The sequence below is a fragment of the Jaculus jaculus genome, chromosome 12, assembly GCF_020740685.1.
Source record: "Jaculus jaculus isolate mJacJac1 chromosome 12, mJacJac1.mat.Y.cur, whole genome shotgun sequence".
Taxonomy (NCBI): domain Eukaryota; kingdom Metazoa; phylum Chordata; class Mammalia; order Rodentia; family Dipodidae; genus Jaculus; species Jaculus jaculus.
The window spans coordinates 47,766,909-47,776,220 of NC_059113.1; the positions used below are offsets into that span (position 1 = coordinate 47,766,909).

The 9,312-nt window shown below is 41.5% G+C and overlaps 1 pseudogene; it reads left to right on the forward strand.

The window, feature by feature from the left end:
• Positions 1 to 1,962: 1,962 nt before the first annotated feature.
• LOC123453697 lies at positions 1,963 to 2,799 on the forward strand (annotated as a pseudogene).
• Positions 2,800 to 9,312: the final 6,513 nt, after the last annotated feature.

The following is a 9,312-nucleotide window of genomic DNA, read 5'->3' on the forward strand; positions in this document are numbered from 1 at the left end:
TTATGTGTTATGGGAGTAACAGATTTTTTTGAGGGGGTAGGGAATGCCTCTGAGCATGATATCTGAACCTGTGGCTTTTATAATCTACCTGCCCCTCTTTCACAAAATTCCTTAAACCCTGGTAGATGAGTTGTAAGTCTCCTTCAGTGATAAGCTCTAAGGAGCTTCTGGATCTCTGCTTTGGTAAGTGTTGAGTATCTTTAGGGTCTGTCTCCTTCACTGTGGTACTGATTATCAGGTTCACCATGGAAGCAGAACTCATGCTTATCTCCCCAATTCCTCTGTGTTTTCAGCTATGGCTTGGCTGAAGTGTGAGGGGTAGTTTATCTCCTTGGGTTTGCTACCTTTTGAAAAAGAAGTACAGATTCTCCAATAGAAAGTGAAGTCAGCATAGTTTAAATGGGATAAGCATTACCAATTTAGGGAGAATTTGACATATGTAACCCCTCTTTTAGCCAAAGACTAGTGAGAGCTTGACAGTGGAGGGCATAATCTTTCTCTCCATAGGATTCTGATATGATTCTCAATTCCAGATATGGGTTCCTTTACACTGAGAAGATCTCTTAGCCAATAGGAAATCTATTGGTTGATTGGAGAGACATATGAGGTCCCCAATTTTTTTGACAATTTTCTTCCATTTCATCCAGATTCTTGTTAATGGCCTCATTAAGATTTTTTAATATGCTTTTGTAATTTCATTTTGCAGTTTGGTGTTTTGGGTTCCCTTTATGTTTCCATTGGAGACTTCCACTGTGGGACTAGGCAGCCTTATTTGGGATATTTTGGTTTGATATCTTGTGTGGTCTTCTGTTCTTTACAATATTGGCCTCTTGTCTTTCTGTGTTAGGTGGCCTGGTCTGGTTAGCTCATGGTGGTTGTGTGATGGTAGTCTATCTGCTGTATTATGTTCAGTAAACTGGTCCACCTTTTGTGTGCCACTTCTAGATAGTTATGTGTAAGACCATGGGAAATCTGGCTTGCTCAATGACCACCATAGGCCCTTCCTGGGACTTTTGAGTGAGATCAGCTCCAAGTCAGTCCTGGGAGTTTGAGTCAAGATGCAGTTGCCTTTGCTTCTGCCTTCATTCAGACTTTCTTCTTTTTGGTATTATAGTTTTGGTGAAAGGAGGACTGTGTTTGGCAAGTAGAAACAAGTGCCCAGCAGCTGCCTGCTCTCATTTTTGGTCACTCTAGAATGCTGCTTCTTTTTGTGTACTAGACAGGATTCTATGCTCACTTTAGGGTTGCCTTACTCAAGTTTTGCCCCACTGGAGCTAAATTGACCAGCTACATGCTGGCACTTGGTTTGGAATTTGCCAAGGCTCCCTGTGTACCCTGTGATGTATGTTGACCTGTGGGCACATGCTGTCTCTTTTGAGCACTGATTGTACTTTGTTCTCATCCTGAAAATACTGAATTGGTGCTTCCTGCCAAACTTATTCCATCCCCCAGCTTAGGGGAGTTCTGAGGGCTTCCTGGCATGATAATTTACACTAGCATCTGTCTAGCTACATGGCCTTAGAAAGCCTGGCATAGAAGGTTAATCAATTCAAGTAGATGTCTCACCATATCAAGTCTACTCTTGGTCCCTATTTTATGGCTATGGTACAACCTGGTGACTCAGAAACAACACTCTCCCTCTACACAGCTAATCTGAATGCAGGAATGCAAGTTCTCTCCTAGTGGAGGTTGCTGTTTCATCTCTTTTTTGAATTTTCCCCTTGAGAGATATAGACAAGATTTCTTTCTTTCCTTTAAGTTGGACAATTAATTGGCCAAGCAATTTTCTAGCTATAGAAATGGAGCCCCCAGCATGATCTATGCTGAATACAGATGAACGTCACTGCCACATTCAATATTCTGTGTCCTTATCTCTAAAGATCCTTCAAGAGTTATTCAATTCCAAACTTTAAAAAGTGAACCTTGGCCGCGCCCGCGGGGCCCCGGAGCGCACGAGTGAAGATGGCGGCGGCTGCGGGAAGGCTGCTCCGGGCCGCGGTTGCTCGGCCCGTGGGCACCATTTCCAAAGGCATTTCTTCCTCTGCTTCCCTTATGCCTGTTGCTTCTAGAAGAACGTGCTTGACAAAACACGCCATGGCCTGGCTCTGCCCAAGGAGAATTTGCCTTTAGCACCAGTGCAGCGGACCATGCCCCTGCTGTCACCCAGCATGCGCCCTATTTTAAGGGCACAGCTGTTGTCAGTGGAGAGTTCAAGGAGATAAGCCTTGATGACTTTAAGGGGAAATACTTGGTGCTCTTCTTCTACCCTTTGGATTTCACCTTTGTGTGTCCTACGGAAATTGTTGCTTTTAGTGACAAAGCCAATGAGTTCCGCGATGTGAACTGTGAAGTGGTTGCAGTGTCCGTGGACTCCCACTTCAGCCATCTTGCCTGGATCAACACACCGAGGAAGAGTGGTGGTTTGGGCCACATGAACATCACACTCCTGTCGGATTTAACGAAGCAAATATCCCGGGACTATGGTGTGCTTTTGGAAGGTGCTGGCATTGCACTCAGGGGCCTCTTCATAATTGACCCCAACGGAGTCATCAAGCACCTCAGTGTCAACGACCTCCCAGTCGGCCGCAGTGTGGAAGAGACCCTCCGCTTGGTGAAGGCGTTCCAGTTTGTGGAGGCCCACGGAGAAGTCTGCCCAGCAAACTGGACACCAGAGTCCCCTACAATCAAGCCGAGTCCGGTGGCTTCCAGGGAATACTTCGAGAAGGTCCATCAGTAGGCCATCCTGCGTCCCATGTACGCCCATAGCTTCTCACGTCAGAAAAGAGCCAAGGCAAGAAAGAAAGAAAAAATGAAGAACGAAATGCTTGGCATTTTGAAGATTATTTGCAGACCGCAAAGCCAATCATGCTTGCATTTGTACGCACCGCTCCATGTTTTGTTTCTGACTCCGGCTGCGGCTTCCTGAAGGTGGCTTTCTTAAGGTGGCTTGCTTAAGGTGGCTAGCTGCTAGCAGGAGTCTTCATTGGTTCATCGTGGTAGCTTGTACGTTCCCACGAAGGCCTGGTCCCCCTTCCTTAGACCACCTCTTCAGAGGGTAGAGGACAGTCTCCTTAGCCTTCCTTGAACATTTGTCTACACCAAACTAGCGCAAGCTTCTAGTCAAGGGTCCTGACATTTCCTTTAGAATCCTCTCAGGTTAAATTGAGCTGTCCTCTGTGGTCTGTTTTGTCATGAGGTTCATTCAGCAGGCTAAGTATGTGATGGAAAATGAATCATATTATTAAAAGTACAGTGATAAAGTGACTTAAGTGATCATGCATGGTCCCCATTATCTATTAACTGACATAGTGTCTCTGATTAGGTGTCATTATGAAGGAGATCTGTTTAATCCAGGGATCATATTTTGAAATTATTTTGTTTGCTTGATATAAAAAAATAAAGATATTTTAAAATATTAAAAAAAAAGTGAACCTTGTACAACCATACTTTCCCCCTCTCTCCCTATTTCTGAAATATCTATCTATCTATCTATCTATCTATCTATCTATCTATCTATCTACCTTATTATGTATATATATATATATATAATATAAAATTGTTTGTGTCTTCTAAGTTTTAAGACTCAAAGTCTTAGAAATTTAGTTCATTTTGTTCATAAATTTTGTCTATTCTGTTATCTAAGTGAGAAACAAAAGAGAGAAGTAACTCTTTTTCCCTGTCTTCATTGCTATTACATATGATTGGCAGTCAGGTGTGGTAACATATACACAAATGAAAGGTTTGGAGCTGAAGGTTTATTATGACCTTATGGGTTCCAGATGCAGGAGACAGATCTAAGAACTATACAGGAACTGAATGAGTAATGTGCAAAAGTGGTTGCAAGGGAAGGGAAAGTCAGAGAATTTTTGAGTCTGTTTGGGCAGTGCACCATGGGTTACTGTTTGTAATTTAGAATGGCTAGTTCAGATCAATTCTATGGTCTTTGTGCTACGGGGTAGGGTCGAGTTTCCTGACATTTGGCTCTGGTATGACAATGGCCTAGGAATGCATGGTCCTTAAAGATCAGGGGGAAGCCTGCTGGTATGTCACAGGCATGATCCTGGGGGCTCCATTGTGTCTTCATAGACAGTCTATCTCTTGGAGGGAGAAATTTCTTCCCAGTCAGTACATGTATGTTTCTATTTTGCTTTTCAAAATGTCCAAGAATCATAATATATTGAAGGGAAATTATTCAGCTGTTTCACTAAACCAGAGGTCTAAAGCTGTGAACCTTAGCAAGTCTGTCTTCTGCCTGTCCATGTCAGTGTGATTTCATGACACACAGTCCCCCATCCACTGGTATGTGTACTATCTCTAGATTCTTCTCTGTTGGCAGCCCTTGGGAGTTGCTCTAGATGCTCTTCAACATGCACAACTGAAAATATTATTAGTCCCTTTGTAGAAATCTGTTTGTCAACTCACGTGTTAGCATTTGACCCTGCATGTAGCCACAGGTCACTAAACCTGGAAGCCCAGTTGGTCACAACATCAAAATTCTATTCATTTCCCATGTGGAATATTTATAAATATTACAGAAGAATATTCTCAAAACAGTTTCTTAGAGATGGTCAACAGCAGTATAATTTTCTAGTTCTCTTATGCCAAAAATTACTATGTGCCTGGATTTATGGTGCCTCATGTATAATATAAAGTGTTTGTAATTTTTTTGTTTATTCTCAAGAATTTTGATAGATTTTTTTCTAGGATCTTATAAAAGACAGCCTTATAAAAGAAAAGTCTGAAGACAGATGCACACATACTGTTCTTAAGAAGATACTATACTTTTCTTCTTGAGAAAATGTAGAATCTTCACTTGTAATTTGTGTGTGCTTAGTATTCTGAAAAGATGTGTCTAGATGCTAGTCTTTCCTAAAGTATTTGACAGTCTCTTTCAAATTAGATATTATGCACTTCTTATGTGGTAGTTTCTGCTATAGTTCTTTGATTACTTTTTTTTCTGTCATTTCTATACTTCCTTTAATGAAAGAATATGTGTGTGTGTGTGTGTGTGTGTGTGTGTGTGTGTGCACGTGCGCACGAGCAATTTTATCCACTTGTCTTCTTTTGGTCTTTCCCATTCATTCAAATTCTCTTGTTTTATTAATTTCCCTTAGGGCCTTCATCAGAAGGGTCATTGGTGTTAATTGTGGGATAATTAGGGCCTCTTTCTCTGGGGATATAATGCAAAATATTTTCTGTTCTTTCTTTTGTGGTTATTGAAGTATGAAATATGGTGACCCAAGGATAAGGAGAGTCTTAAGAGCAAATTTTTATTAATTTCTAGGTACCATAAGGAGGAGAATAAACTATGTGGGGCTATACTGGAAAGTTTGGATAGTCAGGTGGCCAGAGGAGGTGGTAAGGAAAAGTAAGTGGTTTTGAGGCTCCCTATGGAAGGGCATGGTGGGAGACTATTTGTAGGTTGGAAGGTCTAACCTGGATAATTTCTGTGGTCTTTATGCTATCTAGTTGTCTGTAGTTTCCTGACACATGGTACTGTAATAATTAAGGCAGAGGAGTACTGTCTCCTGAAATGTGAGGACTGAGAGATGGAAAAGCTCTAGGTAGGCTAGCTGGCATGTCACTGTCATGCTTTTGAGGAAGGATGATACTGCCTTTATGTACTATATGTCCCTGAGCGTGGGGTGGGACTTTCTTCTTAGTCACTAAGTGTACGTTATTTTGTACATCACACACACACACACACACACACACACACACACACACACACACACACATAGTATTTCTTTGTTGCTTTTTAGGAAGTACAATGACATAAAGAATATATATATATATATGTGCATATCTACAAATATAAAAACAGGTCTCTTTAAAAAGAGAAATAACTTTGACTGTAGATTGTCTGGGGATAAAAGTGCAATTTTTCTCAGAGTTTCCATCCTGTTTTGTCCTAGAGGTCTTACACAGTTGATTACAGTAAATTGAGGTCACAGGTGTGGGAGTGGCAGCCATATGTCTGCATATTTTTATTCTAATTGCAATTATCAAATCAGTCACTTTCATCCAGGACACATTTAGTAACTTTATTTTTACTAATTTTTACTTGCATCACCTTACCTTCTTTCAATATACATAAAATTCCATGACATACATTTTCTTATGGTATCCTGCTCTTTGTGTTGAAATTTTATGTTTTTACAAACAAATAACATTCCTTTCAGATTTTAAAATTTACTCAGGTTGAAATCTTTATAGTAGAAAGCATGTAAGTTAAAGAGATAAAACTTGCTTGAATCACAAAAACAGAGATTTGTGGCCCTTTACTTTGTATACTGAAGCTCCTTTGTTGCCCTAAATTCCATTCAAGGAAATGGAGGCCATAGCTCTGAAGAAATGTTACCAGGGAATATTGGTCCCTTTTGACAGTTCTTACACTTGTAGGTAAAAGAATTTAAAAATAGGCTCAGACTTGGAACTGAAGTTATTAACTGAATTATTATGTCTTGTGTGAATGTGAAGGGTTTAGAATGTTGCTGGTCTGGATTCAAATTATCTTGGGCTATTCTTAGCCCCCTTAATATACTTTTATTACCCATCTCTGTGTTTTATCTATAATCCAACCTTATAGCTATTAGTTAAATCTTTTTGGATTGTATTACTTAGTTTCCATCAATTCAAAAGAGGCCATCAGATAGCCTTTGAGGCATGTAGCAGATATTCCCCCACTTTGATGTAACCTGCCTACCTGAGGTTCCCACCAAAGTATGTGAAAAGTACTTGATTTCCTTAATAATCCTTTCTGTCCCCTGCCACACCTGTACAACACAGACTATGACTTGATATCACAAATCTAGTTACTTGTTGTGTTACTTTTCCTGGGAATATGGAAATAAATATAGATTCCATCCATGTCAGGCGCCAAAGACTAATAAAGCCACAAACTTCCACCTGTCCATGCAAACACACATCTCTCACCTCCAAGGAAATAATAGACCACTTTATTCTGTAGCCAAATAAAAGTGACCTTGGCCCAGAAACGTAGATTCAGATTACTCAACTGCCATATTACAATATGGTAATATTGCAATTGTTTTACAAAGTTTTTTAAAACTTATTTACTGACCATTTTTACACAAGTACATGATTACTTTGATCGTAAGCCCCTCCTATTACTTCCTTTTCATCTCCTCCTCCACACCTTCCACTGAACCCATTTTTCTTTCCCACTAGTCTTTCTTCCATTTTTGTTTCTTTTTTTCCCTCCTCCATTGTACATGACATGTTGATGGGCCCAGAATTGCATAGGTAATGACAGCCACTGTGAAGTTATGACTCTTATGGCCACTTTAGGTACAGAAAAGAGCAACTCATATCCTTTGGCTCTTGTATTCTTTTTTTAAAAAACTTTTATTTAATTTTTTCCATTGTTACACTGTGATTCATGTATATAATATATTTTGGTCTCATTTCCCCTGATTGCCCTCATTTTCTCAGTCCTGCTTCCATTAATACCTTTTTCTTCTCCATTAAGCCCAAACTTACCTTCATCCTTTTTTAAACAAACACATTCAGTTAAATTAGGGCTGCTGACATGATCATGGGTGGAAGATATTTTATAGGAGAATGGGGAATTTATCAGTGGCCACTACCTCTGATGACCCTGACTCCCCCTCTCCCAGCAACTATTAGCTGATATTATATGACAATTTTATAGTAAAAGAACAAAGGAAAATCAGAAATCAAGTACTTTGCAAACACTTTGGTGGGAACCTCAGGAAGGCAGGTATCAGCAAAGTGGGAGAATATCTGCTACATGCCTCAGAGGCGATCTGATGTCACACTCCATGTGCAAGTCAAAGGGACAAACCCAAAATGCCACCTGAATTGCCACGTTGGTTTGAGATGCCCAGCTTCCAGAACTGAATCAAACATCTGATGTGGACTTCCCGTAGCATCTGGTTTTGTTATGGTAGCTAGAGAAGACCAACACATTATACCATCTCTACCATAGAAGACACCTGTGCTGGTTAAGTGTGGTCAAGTTTTGACTGTTGATTGTATAATCTTGAATCTTCTACAACTAGTCATTTTGTTCATTGATAATTAACACATTCACATTTTAGCATATTACTCAGAGGAATTCATTGATTTACTTGAACACAAAGACAGATCTTGAGGCTCAGAGAAATTTAATGAGTTCTCCATGTTCCCATCACAGTTAACACAAAGTCTACAGAGTTCTAAAATGCATGTTTTGTCATATTATCTCCTGGGAAGATGGGTAGGCCTTTTAGGCAACTGTTCTAGAATATGTGGTCTACAAATTTATATAATCATGGTTTTGGTGTGGGAGACATGAAGTAACCATTAGTCTAAACAAGAAACAATAAAAGACCTCAGTATACAAAGTCACACATCCACACCACAAGGGAGAAACACTAACAAAAACTGTTGACAAATGAGACCTGCCCAATATTGGGCCCATCACCATGTTGTAATGGATGATGAAGGAAGACAAAAAATAAAATGACATCACAATAGGACACTAGTTGGGATGAAGTAATTCAGTGGGAGGGGTGGGAAGGAGGGCAAGAGAAAGTAATATGAGGAGATTCTGATCAAAATAGAATATGTGACTTCTGGTTAAGATGGCGGCATAGGTACCACGCCAAAGCAGCCTAGGGGGGAAAAAGACCAAAAAAACTCAGCAAAATACAAACTTTTACTAAAAAGTGAGGTGTATAGGAAATTGAAGTGGCAGCGGAGAAGTAGGAGAGATCCATAGCATCCAGAGGCCACACAGGCCCAAAAAAGCGGCTCCGGCAGCTCCGCCAACTGCCGCCGCGGCAGCGCACCAGAAAGCCGCCAAGCTTGGCTTCAGCCACAGGAAAAGCCAGGTGCAGGAGCTTTCCCTCATACCGCGCTCTTCACAACTCAGGAAACGTGAAGGGAGAGCGGCAGTGAGCAACGGAGGAGCAGACCGCGAGGTAGAAGAACATGTGGAGCAGCGAGAGAACCGGAGCAGCTGCGGCTCCCTCCCCTCCCCCACCCCTGAGCCCAGTTCCGGCGAACACAGCAGCGGTCCTGGGACCCGGCCACGCCAACTTGAGCCGACAGTGAGACCCAAGCAGGAGCAGAGTTCAGCAGCAACATCAGTGGCTCCAGCACCAGTAACAGCGGCTCCACCAGTAGCAGCTCCAGTCGGGGCAGCAGACCCAGCAGGAGCAGACCCAGGAGTGGCAGCAGTGACAGACTCAACAGCAGCAGCTTCAGTGGGAGCAGTGGCAGTGGACACAGCAGCAGCAGCAGCTTCAGCAGCAGTGGTGGCTCCAGCAGTGGCAGCTACAGCAG